At 35.7% G+C, this 13,313-nt stretch overlaps 1 long non-coding RNA gene across 1 annotated transcript; it reads left to right on the forward strand.

Moving 5' to 3' along the window:
* The first annotated feature begins 459 nt into the window (after positions 1–459).
* Positions 460–1,048, forward strand: LOC114544892. Its single transcript, XR_003690657.1, has 3 exons — positions 460–509; positions 739–915; positions 1,000–1,048. It is a non-coding gene; the product is annotated as an uncharacterized LOC114544892 (long non-coding RNA).
* The last annotated feature ends 12,265 nt before the right edge of the window (positions 1,049–13,313 follow it).

The raw sequence follows: 13,313 nt of genomic DNA on the forward strand, positions 1-13,313 counted from the left end.
TTTATTCATTCATTCATCCATTGAGAATTTTCTGCCTTTGACGAACGTCATTTATAACGCTCTGCATTTTTTTGCATTTTTAACTAAACCAACTATGAAAGCAATGTGCCTTCAGGTGAGGATGTCGTTTAGCGGGAATGTAGCCATGTGTAGCCTTCGAAGAATGAATTAAACAAATTGGAATATTTCATTCACAGGCGATGACTAAAGTTTATGGAAAATATCACGAAGAGATTGGAGCTTTTAATGACACCAAGCTAAGGATCATCTGTTATTGATCCAGTGTTACTGCAGAAGCCTGAACTAAACTAACTTTATTCATACTGTTTCGTATTTTTAGCATTTACATGAAAATGGCACCACTAACAGGGATTGGAAGGTAAGCACGCCCTAATTTATTTATCACTACTGTCTTTATATCCTAAACTTTAACGACCATAATTTAACTTTTTCTTCTCTAGCCAGAAAATGTTTTATTGTGTTCCTCGTATGACGAAACGCTTGTAAAGGTTTGTGTCGGTTGTGTATTGAACTTGTGTTTAAATTGCCCTTTAAATTGTATTTGAAGAAACCATTCGATGTGACCATTGCCAGCAAATCCTGGAAGTCACTATAATCTCAATTCCGATTTTTTGTCCGTGATTTCGTTTTACGAAAGCAGAGCGCATTCTGCAAACGTTTTAGGTTCAGTTATTTCTCATTGTTACAGTTTCTCAATGATAACAATTAATTTTTTAGATCAGAATTCCTATATGGAAACAATCTGTGGTACACCAAGTTACCTCGCTACCAAAATGTTAATCCCGTAGCCCGAAGAACGATCCTACAAGAAATCGTGTGTTATATGTTTGGTATGCCATATACTTCAGTTTACTCAAATTCACGTAGTGAACACGATTTGTAATGAAGCTGGAGGTAGGTTAAACTCATTTCAAAATTGGAGTACGTCAATGAAAAGTTAACGTGTTTTAGACTTTCCGGATCTTCTTTTTTTCAAAGCAGGCAAATAACCCATTGGAGAAACAAGTTAAAGAAGGGTCGTATAAATTTCCGAACAACCTCTGGAAGAATGTTAGCAGTGAAGCTAAGGATCTTATAACAAAACTGCTTACTGTTAGTCACAGAAAATGCATCACGGTTTCAGAAGCTCTGGAACATCCTTGGATGAAGGTGATGATGAAATTACTAACCGCCTTATAACACCCCGCATCTAAGATTTTTCAAAATCGGCTGACCTTTTTCGTCTGAAGTCCCAGCTTTTTCGAATTGTTAGAATTAGTTTGGTTGAAGTTTAGAACTGATACAGCTATCCAGCATAAATAAAGTCAGTTTAGTTCAGGTTTCCTCCTGTAGTAACACTGGATCAATACGGGATGACCCCTACTGGACCTCCATGAAGGACAATTTAGAACTGATAGAACTATACGGTATAAATAAAATTAGTTCAGTTAGGAGAGAAAGCTTTTAAAAGTGTTAGATTGATCCACGATTTAACAAGGTTTTTGTCTTTTGTAGGATAAAGAAATGATAGAAAAAGCAGAAAAAATGATAAAACCGACCGTGGATGGAAGATCAATGTCTCCGCTCTTATAAAAGGTATGTTGAAAACTACGATACTTGTCCCGTTCTTCCGTCCAATGACCCTTATTTTCAACTCGCAATTGCAATGAAACATTACATGTTTGCAAGTTACATCGAAATTTAACCAGCTTTCCGAAACAATCTCAAGGCGCTGTTACACTACGCAACTTTCCTTGCAAATTGCAAAACCATTCTACTCCTGAGGCATCTAAAGTTGTCAAATACGAACATCTATTACGATCTGCTAACGTTTCCTTAGTATTTCGAACACTCTTTACAAATTAACATCCTTCGGAGTTATAATTGCATTGCAAGTTGTAAGGAAAATTGCATATTGTATAGTAGCGCCTTCAGTAAAGTTGAAAACTCACCGTGCAATGAAACATTGCATGTCGGCAAGTTAAAAGGCAGAAAATTGTCACCGTACATGGTGAAGACTGGCCGACGGTCACGTTCAGCAGACGAGGCTCTGCGAGCAAATAAAATACTCAGTGGCGAAGCCAGCACGACAATTTAGCAGCATGACTGAAAATGCTTCATGTAAGATCACATCACTAGTTATTCCGATAAATAAAAGAACAGGGGCCGGTTGTTCGAAAGGTGGATAAGTCGTATCCAACGGATAACTCACTATCCAACGGATAAGTTTTATCCAGCGTGTGATTTGGGTTGCACGAAGCTTGTATAACTTTATCCAGAGGATGAAAATCGCTATCTACCGGATAAATTTATCCAAGGTCCGGAGGTGGTTTAAATCCACTATCCAGTGGATAAATTCAAAGATACAAGGAAACACTGTAAACATTTATATAAAATAGGACAAAAATGCAATATTCCTCTTACTGTGTTTCAACAAACTAATACACATCATGATTGTATTCACTATTAAAAAATGTTTTCGAAGTGCAATTTGTCGCAGCAGCGTTTCACGTTGCCTACACATTCCGTTCGACCGGCGATTTTTTGGACAACCTCGCATTTATAACAGGTGGTAAATTTACTATACGCTTCTAATCAGTTTATAAACGCGAATATGCAAAGAAAGATTCAACCTATTCCAAGGAAACTTGCTAATATCTAAGTAATTTCATTCACGAACATTAAAATAGTGTTTCTAAATTTGCTATTGGACCGAAAGGCAAAGCGTTGCAAGGTCAAGGAATAAAATTGCAATGTGTTTAATTAATAAAATCACTATGATGTGAAGTGCAAAGTTCGAGCAAATCACTTGTTCAAGCCTTTTCCATTCATAACTATATTCGAGAATTCGTAATGATTATGAATTCAATGTTGTAAATGCTTAGCAACAGCTGACGTTGTGGTACGAAATTTCAGAATAATACTGTTTTCTTCTGGTTAATTTTAACTTATCTATTGGGTAGCTATCCATTCACTATCCACGCTTCCTGCAACGCGTTTTTATCAAATGGATAATTATCCAGATTTATCCGTTGGATAGGACTTATCCGTTTGATAAGTTATCCATCTTTCGAACAACCGGCCCCAGTTCCATACCTATACTTTTGTACGTGTGAAACTTTTCGCTTGATTTTCTTTTAATTCTGAGAATCCGACCGTGCAGCAAACATTGAAATAAAGCGATAACACTAAACTTGATTGTGATAGCCCTGAGTATATACCGCTATAATAGCTTTGTTCCTCATAATGATATGCTGGATTCCTCGTCCAGGTATAACTTCTAAAACACGCCTTATTTTTACTTGTATTCCAATGCACCTAAGTTAGTAAAAAACCTGACAAACCCGCTGGTAGGGTGTAAAGAATTTATTTCTAAATCAAAAACTCGTTCTTACATAAGCCACTTATTGAAAAATTTTCGCTATATATTTCAGTCAGATGGATCTCTCAGTCATTTCTCATTCCTTAGTGAACAAATAGTATTTCAGTGAATTGCTAGAACATACCTGAAAAACAGCTATAAACTTCAATTCTCAAAGATATGTTGCGTACCATGTCTTTGGATGAATGCGGATGTAAAGCGCGGTTACAGTTGGTGATAGGACATTTTCCACCAGCGAGTCTCTAATGAAATGAATAATTTGTTAAACAATTAATCTTAATCACACATTAAAAGTTATATATGACCGCATGGAAATGATGTGATGCATATAACGTGACAGGGTAATCTGTAGAAGCCTTGCTTATTAATCCAGCTAACCCTGACAAGTCCATTTATTTTGTAATGATCGAATTTTTGCCGTCGGAACTACAGGACACAGAATAGGTCTTCACCCACTAATTATAATCACGACGACTTTGAGTGAAATCGCTCCGACAAACATCTTTCTTGCCGAATGCATTTGGTCCTGGTTATTTTTCCGTGCAGACCAGGAAGCTGCCTCATTTAAGCGACCATGTCCTGTCGACTTATCCGCATTCCCAACACTTGTTGCTATTATCTGGGATGTTATGTGTCTTCAGTACGTGGGCCAATAATTAGTATCAATTATCTTCTGGCACCAAAACACCATCGAACAATCATCAACAAAAATGAAATGATAATGCATATAATTTTGCCATACACGGCTCCTCCAGAATTAAAACCAGTCGAGGTACAGCGTTATTTCCATTGATTTTGTGAAATCTTTACTTGGGGGTTAACATCGAATTTTATCACATTCCTATATAGGGGAATTACTGAATAAAAAAATAATGTCCAACAGTCCTAATATGACATAATAATAAACTGAACATATACCATGTAGCCTGCAATATTTACCTTGCTTGGTATGTCAGTCCATCAAATCCATGTATGGCATAGCGATGGATGGAGGTGTAGTCAGTGATAAGAGAAAGGTAATAATTGTTAGCAACTCCTGGGTTGCCATACTTTATTTGATCTAAAATTGAAACACAAGGAACAAGTAAATTATTATATTATTGTCCAGGGTTGTGAGGCTATCAGCATTGTGATATCCCAGGTTCATGCGTACCGCTACCATGGGACAACATTCCTTAGCCAACAAATAGTATTTCAGTGAATTGCCAGAACATACCTGAAGAACCGCCATAAACTTCAATTCTCAAAAATATTTTGCCGTACCAATTCGACTCTATATGCCATAGAATCTACAATTGAGATTACAAAAATAACTATCACACAATTGAAACTATAATTGTATATGAATCACAAGGGCCTATACAGTATAGTAACAGCATGTATTTTTGACTTCTATAACACAAGAATATACAGAACAAAATGCAGGTTGTTTTCTTTCATATTCACATAATACCCCCACCCCTGACAGTTACATATATATTGGTAAATGCAATTACATAATAGGAAAGGGAGAAAAAAAATCTATTTTTTATAACACCAGTGAAATATTGTGTACGCATAATACTTAGCGCTATGACCCATGCTGTCATGTATCCATCACCAGATATCATGAAATCATCTTGGTTTTTTAATGTTGAAATTAATCCGTTTAATTTAAAAAGCACAAAAATACCACCAAAATATAGCTCGAAAATTTCTAATCAAGAAATTAATCAATATTGCTGTTAACCTGACACTGCAGTGCAGCTCTAAAAATCATATCAAATTACACAGGATTACAAAATGGAAATATAACTCGCCTTTGGAATTTCGTTATTTTCTTCGTTATTTTTTATCCTGTCGTCTTTTAACCGTTACATATAAACTGTAAAGGCATTAGTTATCTTTTCTGATAGGATTTAAGTCAGGATGGGCAGAAAAACTCGAAAAATATAGATTTTTTTATTTGTTATTGTGTATAGCGAGGCGTTGCTCAGCCGCATGCACAAGTGGTTGTCGCGTGAGGTTAGAGGTGTCAAAAACGTAATGTTGCCTACCCCGTGGGGGTAAAATAAGCCCAGAAATCGATTTCTGGGTAAAATTGTCCCTAGAGGTCATAATTGTCAAATTTTCGCTAATATGGTGATATTATTGCACATTTTCGGGTTTCCGTTTGTAAACACATTTGTTGGAAATATCACTACAAATCGCCAAAGCAACTGTATTTCGAGTAAAATATATGAAAATATTGATCCCAATGTAAGCTACAAATATTTGGAGGTTTTTAGGCGAGATTTTTGGAAGGCTTTGCGTATTTTTGCTTCTCTAACATTCAATTTAAAAAGTACAAGTTCTGCAATAAATATCTCTGCTTATAGGAAAGCTTTTGAAATGAACTAAAGTTATACAAATAGGTAAATGTTTTTTCTTTAAGATAATACAATTTCTAGTTGAATTGATAAAACACTTCCAGATAAAACCGAAATTATCTGTGTGCGCCGTTTACGACGGACAGCAATGAGTTTAGTGGTCTCATATTTATTAAAATGGGTGAAGTATTCGCAGAGTAATCACAAGTTTAAATGAGCTTACCACTTTGAAATATCCTCTGATCGGACGTCTAACTGAGAGGATCCCTTAAACATCGAGAATACTTCATTAACAAGTGCCGCATTCTGTCCTGTTTGAGAAGGTACAAGAACTTCATCTTGGGTATTGGTTACTCTTTGCTCCGTTGGAAGTTCATTCTGTTGTATGAGGACAACACTTGTAGTTGGTGTGATGAAAGGATGCAGATTGTCCGTTGGATGTTGTGCTTTTGTATTTGAGACGGACCACATTAGATATCAGCGCGAAATTGACACATTCATGGGATTCGAACCCATGAACTCCTAAAAAGGAGTATCCGCAAAATGTGTTCTTTGTGTGGCCAGGAAAAAGAGAGAGCTACAGGGCTTCTCCCAAACCGACTGGCAGACAATACGAAACGTAGAGGACAAGACAGTACAACACAACACAACACAAAACACACAACCGACGACACAACATCCAACAACCCACAACCCACTAACTCTGTAGCTGAAACGACAAAAAATATGGTGAGTTGTTCCTAGAAAATTAAGCATCACAATTAGCATGAAGGCAATTGCTGGCTGGGGTTTAACTGACGGCATGGATATGGGGTGGCTTCTTAGGGTTGGATACTGAAACTAAACTACGATCGTCTTTGTCTGAAAAAACAAAAAAAATTATTAGTAGCTCCCTAGAAAACGAAAAGCAAAACACAGTTAGACAAGCAGTGAGCCGTGTTTCCAGATACGGGGAGAGAGATTCTTAGCTAACAGCGGGGCCACGGGGTCTACTTCTATTTAAAAAATTAATTATACATACCTTGATCCTACCTAAAGAAAGAACTCACTTACCTGAGAAAAACGGTCGCAGACGGCTCTGTTTTATAGCCTGTAGGCTCTTGCATAATTCAGCAAAATTAAGACAACTTGATTGGTTATTTCTGTACACAGGTCAATTTGTCATTGGTCAATTTTTGTACTCCACGATTGGTTCAATAAAAACCAATCAGATTGGTTAATCTATATTCAAAATTTGATACCGTTTCTTTGATATTTGCAAGGTGATTGCACAACAAATGTTCGATTTCACACGTTTTGGAGCAAATTCCAAGCCAATGTATCACAGTATGAGTGTATATTTGTTCATTATTCTCTATGAAGTTCACAAGAAATTACAGTTCAATCATTATTAAAAGGCTTTATTCCCCTACCAGCTTTAGAACCCCATGAACAGGAAAGTCGGAATTTAAAAGGCAAGTAAATCTTTCAAACTGTTGTAGCACTTGAATTCTGTGGTACATTTAACTACTGAACCTTTCAGAATATTGTAGAATTGGGCATGGCATGGAATAATAGTAAATATAGCAAACTGACAAATTCGCAAATGTAGTAAATTTCAAGGCTAAATATTGCAAATTCCAGTGGAAATACGGCGTTTTACCGCCATGCATACATAGCTATTCACAGCTACGATATTCACGTGTTGTATATATTCAATATTACACATCAAAGCGGCCTAATTCTTTGGATATTGCCCAAATGCAAACGAAAACCGGTTGCAGTGGTTTAGCTCACATATTCAGGATTATTTTGATATCTTTAGCGTCAAAATCAAGCCTTTAGAAGATTTTTGCCCATTTTTTATATAAACATACCTGATGATATGAATTATCGCATCACCGGCAATAATATTTCACAATAATAAAAATTTCGGGCCAAAAGCCGAAAATCTGACCTAGGTCCGATTCGAGCTTGCCTTAAGCACGTGATTAGCAATGATTATCGCTTAGAACTTATAAAATGCTCTTTCTTTGATTTTTTGCACATACTACACCAAGAATTACTCAGAATTAAAACAGAATGATAACATGTCAAATTCTAGACATTTTGAAGACAACAGAGACCAAAAAAGCGAAAAAATATGGAATTTCCAAAATATATCTTGCAATGGGTGAGTAATTTCAGATAACAAAGCAAGCTATTATTTTAATTCTTATTTTCACGTATAATACAAATGCAGGTTATAACTATATGCTGGTTGGAATATACTATTCAAAGAATCGTTTTAACCGCTATCGTTTACTGGTATTCCGGGGTCTTTAGCCCAAATACTTGCTGAGATATTTAATGTTTTTCTTCTGTGCGACAATATTGTCAGGAGTAATAGCCTAATAGGGACCAGACGGGAATTAGATATTATAGTACTTGTATATAATAATTGTAGGAAAAAAATATTCCCTGTGATATATCTTCATAGGAAAAAGTATCAAAACGGATTATTTTCAACATTAAAAAACCAAGATTATCTGATGATATCTGGTGATGGCAGGCATGACAGCATGGTTCTTAGTGCCAACTACTTCGCAGGGCCACGTGTTATGCCTACACCATATTTTGCTGTACAGTTCCATCATTCATTTTACACTGATGTTATATAAAATTTTTTTTTTATTCTCCCTTTCCTATTATGTAATTGCAGAACGAATATTCAATATATTAGTGTACCACATAAAAACTCATTATGACAATGGCTATCGGACGTCTATTGCATCGGAGATACGACTTGTGGTAAGCCAAATTCAATGTTATTTCTTGCGATTTTTCTATGATGTCTTACATTGTTTTTTTGTAAAGATTCTTCAATGTTTTCTCAGTCTGCGAGCTGACAACGTCAAGGCCTTGTGCAAGACAAAAGTGGAAAAGTCAAATTCACTTCGTATGTTAATTGTTCTGAAAGGAAAACGTTGGTTAATGATGATAGTGCAAGGCATGTCAGCTATTCTGCTTCCAAAATTCCTTTTCTTGTTAGTGTAATACATTCTCATTTTTGTTTTAGTTCTGCAGAAGATAAGACAACCGGGATTGTTTCACTGCCTTACAGCGAGGCGATGAATGTTATTCCTGTGTGCTTACAACAGGTAAACTTTTCTATCATAATATATCATCTGGCATTAAGTTTCGATTGAAGTTCAACTTTCTTCATTTTCTAGAAATTGGAATGGGAGGTGTTGGATGTTGTTCTGAGAAACTTTCCGGAGGCACTGCAAGATAAAAACTTGATACATTCTCGAAAGCACTACTTACGTTCAATATGTACAGTGTTATCTAAAATGGTAAGGGATGTAAAGTTGTGCACTTTTCACACCAAAATCATGAACTAAAAATTTTACTTTGCATTCAGGTTTGAAATTATGATTTTCTTCCTGGATTATTTCGTGTTCCTCATGATATGCGCCGACCTCATTTGTACGCTAGAATTTTTCCAGTACGGTTCTTATCATTCAGTTTTTTGCATCTATCATAATATCTTACCATAACTATACCAAAACCATACCATACCATAACCATAACCATACCACATCATATCATATAATCATATCATATAATCATATCATATAATCATATCATACCATAACTAACCATAACCAAATCATACCATACGATAACCATATCATACCATACGATAACCATATAATCCCAAAATTATATCACACCATACCATACCATGACCAAATCATACCATACGATAACCATATCATACCATAATTATATCACACCATACCATAGCATAACCAATTTATACCATAATTATATCATACTATACTAATGATTTAATTGGATATTTTATTGTAACATGTGCAGGTATTAACAGAGCTGTGTACGTACCACATTTTTATTGGGCAAGATGAACAGGTAAGAACCTGCTTCACTTTATTTTCAGCGGTTGTCTGTTCTCGCTTAAACGTTGTTGTATATTTCGTCTAGTTTTGTCTGATGCGTACTTTGGAGATTGGTTTGGTTGCTCATTCCACGACGTTAAGCGTATCTTGTCTCACCATATGTATGTTAGAAATGTCTTCAGTTATGGCAAGGTATGGCTACTTAAGATTGTCTGGAATTTGAGACGTTTTTTATGTCCATTAGCACTTTGTAAAGAATGAAGTTGATTTAAGTAATTGCAGCGTTTTAGAAGTTTATTACTTTGGAGATATTTGAAATCGTGCCTTGATAATGTGCTCAGTGAATTTACAGAAATGTTTTTCAATAAACTCCAGCCTAAATGTAACGTCTCTTGTTATGCGAGATACTCCTTCACAAGATTATTTGGGTAATAATTTCTAAATTTTCTGTCCTTAGGCTGCTCCCAACATATCTGGAAAAGTTTACTAAACTTTCGCCAACGCCTCAAGTTGTCATACCACTGTTAGAATTTCTCTCTGGTATGTTTCTTGAAGTTACGTAAATTAAGAAATCTTTTATGAAATATCAATGTACCCCCTAAGGAGAGCTAGGTTGTATAAACACTCAATCGTATTCGACGAAAAGTTGCTAACATTTTTAAAAAACGTTTAAATAGCATTGTCAAAGCTTCGTGATTAGTACAAAAACTTCACAGCGATCCATTTGAAACAAGTCATTGGAATATGTTTGCCTCACACAGCATCATCGAGGTTTGTTTAACGCGATAACATCTCAAACTTTTTATTATTGGCTTTGTGAAATTGAATAAAATATAAACGAACTGATATGTTTCACCTTAGATACTCTCAATACACGGTAACTCTTGCTGATAATGTCATTTCATCCTGGTTTGTCAACTGTCCACTGTTGTTAAGAAAACAATTCGTGCCATTGATTACAAAAGTAAGTCCACATGTCATTCTATGGCCACGGAGATTGCTTGCTAAATTTTCAATAGATATTAAGAAGTGGTGTTTAAACTTTATACAGCTTAGGCAGTGTTGTTACATAAACTTGTCCATTTCATGTTACATAATTTTGCTTATATGCAAGCTCGTTTTCAATCATTTGTCCTTGTATTCCTTTAGAGTCTTAACAACGCAGATATATCTTCAGATGCTGCAAACCCATACCCTTAGTCACTAATCCCCCCACCAAATTCCATTCACTCCCAAACTCCCTTGAGAAATCAAAGGAAGACTCAAGCAACACACTTAGTTCAGAGATGATGGAAATCGTGGGTGATATGATGGTCAAATATACATTTTCTTCTTATTTGACCCAACCAAAAAGGTCTGTATGTTGGTTTCGTATTTTTCTGCACTGTGTTTCAGGGAAGATGACTATTTTGTTGTTTTTATAGAACTGCAGTTGTTGAACGACTCCTGCGCAATGGAGCGTCAAGAAGTTGGTTGCTTGGCAATGTGTTGATCACGGTTACAGTCAACAAGCAGGCAACTTCGAACATGTCATGCGCATATTGTTCGGCAGGAAAAGTGTTTGTGTGAGATGATTCACTGCAGAAGGGCACGGAGCCTGAGGTTTTAAAAGTTGAGCTTAAGAGAAACAAAAACGAGGCCTCAATTAGTCAGGTAAGGAAAATTCTTTCAGTATCATTGTTTAAATTGGCATACACTGTCTGCCCAGCGTATTCATGCTTAAACAACAAAATATATTTGCAAGAGCGACCAAGTTTTAATATTCTTCTAGTGAAAGCTCTTAGGAACGTATTTGACATTTCCATTGATAACGACAGTAATATCGTGTGTTTGAACGTTAAAGATGAACTCAGGGATATTCTAAACAATACAAATTATGGCCCTAGAGTTATTTCCGATAAAAACCTGTCGAAGTTGGTTCGTCATATTGCAATGCATGTTAAATAAATTTGGTCAGTAACTTAGGGTAATTTAAATGTCCGGATGTGATATTGACGGTATACGAATGTTTTTCTTTTTAAGATTGCGTCAGTTATTCACCAAAATCAGAAGAAAACTACAGATACCTAGGCTGTAATTGGTTACAAAGAATACGTCAGATCAAGAGGATTCGAGCTAGAGTTTCTCATGCGGTACCGGAACAATGTAGGTCGCTAGACTTAAGGAAAGACGCTCGTAATATAATAGATTTTACAAAATATATCCTTTGGTAATTCTTATGAGTTGCAATAAAACCTTTACAATTGTTCATCCTTCACTGATGAGCTCAGAATGTTTCGTTATCACGTGGTCAATGCACGACTCTTGCCCTGGAGGAGGAACCCAATCCGGATATAAATGACTTTTTTATCTAAAGTACTTCACGGAAATGCCTTCAGTTGAAATATGAAGAAAGTCGGGCTGATGTTTCAAAGATTTTATGACGCGAAGTTGAATCTTGGTTCATCGTTTCTTCAACGAAACGGGCACTGATAAGACTTCACAGATAAGATATCACAGTGGAAGCCAGTGCTCTTTCGCTGTAGCTTGCCTAGCGGCACAGAGGTCTCAACAGATGGTAGGAAATGACAACAGAGAGCGAACATGATAAAATTTTTATGAATAAAATTATTCCGAAAATAACAAAAAAGATCAACCTGGTTGGGTGACATCTAGAGGTCTAATTTTATTCTTTCTCCAACTATGAGATTTGATGTGAGCCTCATTTTTGTTTCTTCTGTCCATCTATTATTTCTTGAAAACAAATACCATGAAACATGGTTCAAAATATTGAGACATTTTATAAGCACGATGTTTGTAGAATACTTTGCAACGCTTAACAAAAATCCGTAACTGGTATTTTCAATTTGTGTTTATAGCTTCAATCTCGTTCTACTGCAGTTTCCGATAGCAAAATGAAAGGTAGGATAATTAATTGTAATTTAAATTTTAATCTAAATTTGATGAAGTATCGTATACCTCAAAACCTTCAACACCACTTTGCTGGTATTACTAAATGACGCTCAGAAAACTTCGAAACATTAATTTTGCACTTTAGCGAGTTTCGAATTATGGAGTTTTTTATTGCTGAGAGAAGAAGCACTGGCTGAAGCCGTTGCTAGATCATTCCTCATTTTTTTCATTTTCAGTAATAATCAGTATTATTCACTCGCATATATTTATGTATCTTTCTCTCTGTAGTGGCATTCGCAAGTAAGTGAAAGGAGTGAGCCGTTTGAACCCGTTCTTACTTACGGTCACTTATTGAAAATTACTAGCTATACTATTTACAAAAAGTGCTGAAAGACTTCTCTTTAGGCCTCGACTGAAAACCATTATTCCATTGCACTCTTTCATTCATCTCTATAAAAAAATCACTTTATATTTTGAAACATCTATGACATGAAGAGAAAGTGCAACATTTGGAGAGAAAAACTCACCAAGTGGAAAATTATCAAAGAAAGCCAAGTCAAACCTTCCCAACCTTAAAATTTGCAACCCGTCACCAGAGTTGTCGATGGGAATTAAAACATTTGTTGAAGTTTGCAAGTCGATTGTATTGCTACAAATATCACGAACATTTTTTTTTAATTTGTTTTTATTCTAATATCCATTCTACTTTACATATTTCAGTATAAAGTTGTTTTGTATTGACAAGCAATTGCTTTTGACTTACAGATGTGATTTACTACAATATTGAAAATGGCTTGATTGACGAAGGTG

Source organism: Dendronephthya gigantea, unplaced genomic scaffold (assembly GCF_004324835.1).
Source record: "Dendronephthya gigantea isolate DGI-Jeju-01 unplaced genomic scaffold, DenGig_1.0 001018F, whole genome shotgun sequence".
NCBI lineage: Eukaryota > Metazoa > Cnidaria > Anthozoa > Malacalcyonacea > Nephtheidae > Dendronephthya > Dendronephthya gigantea.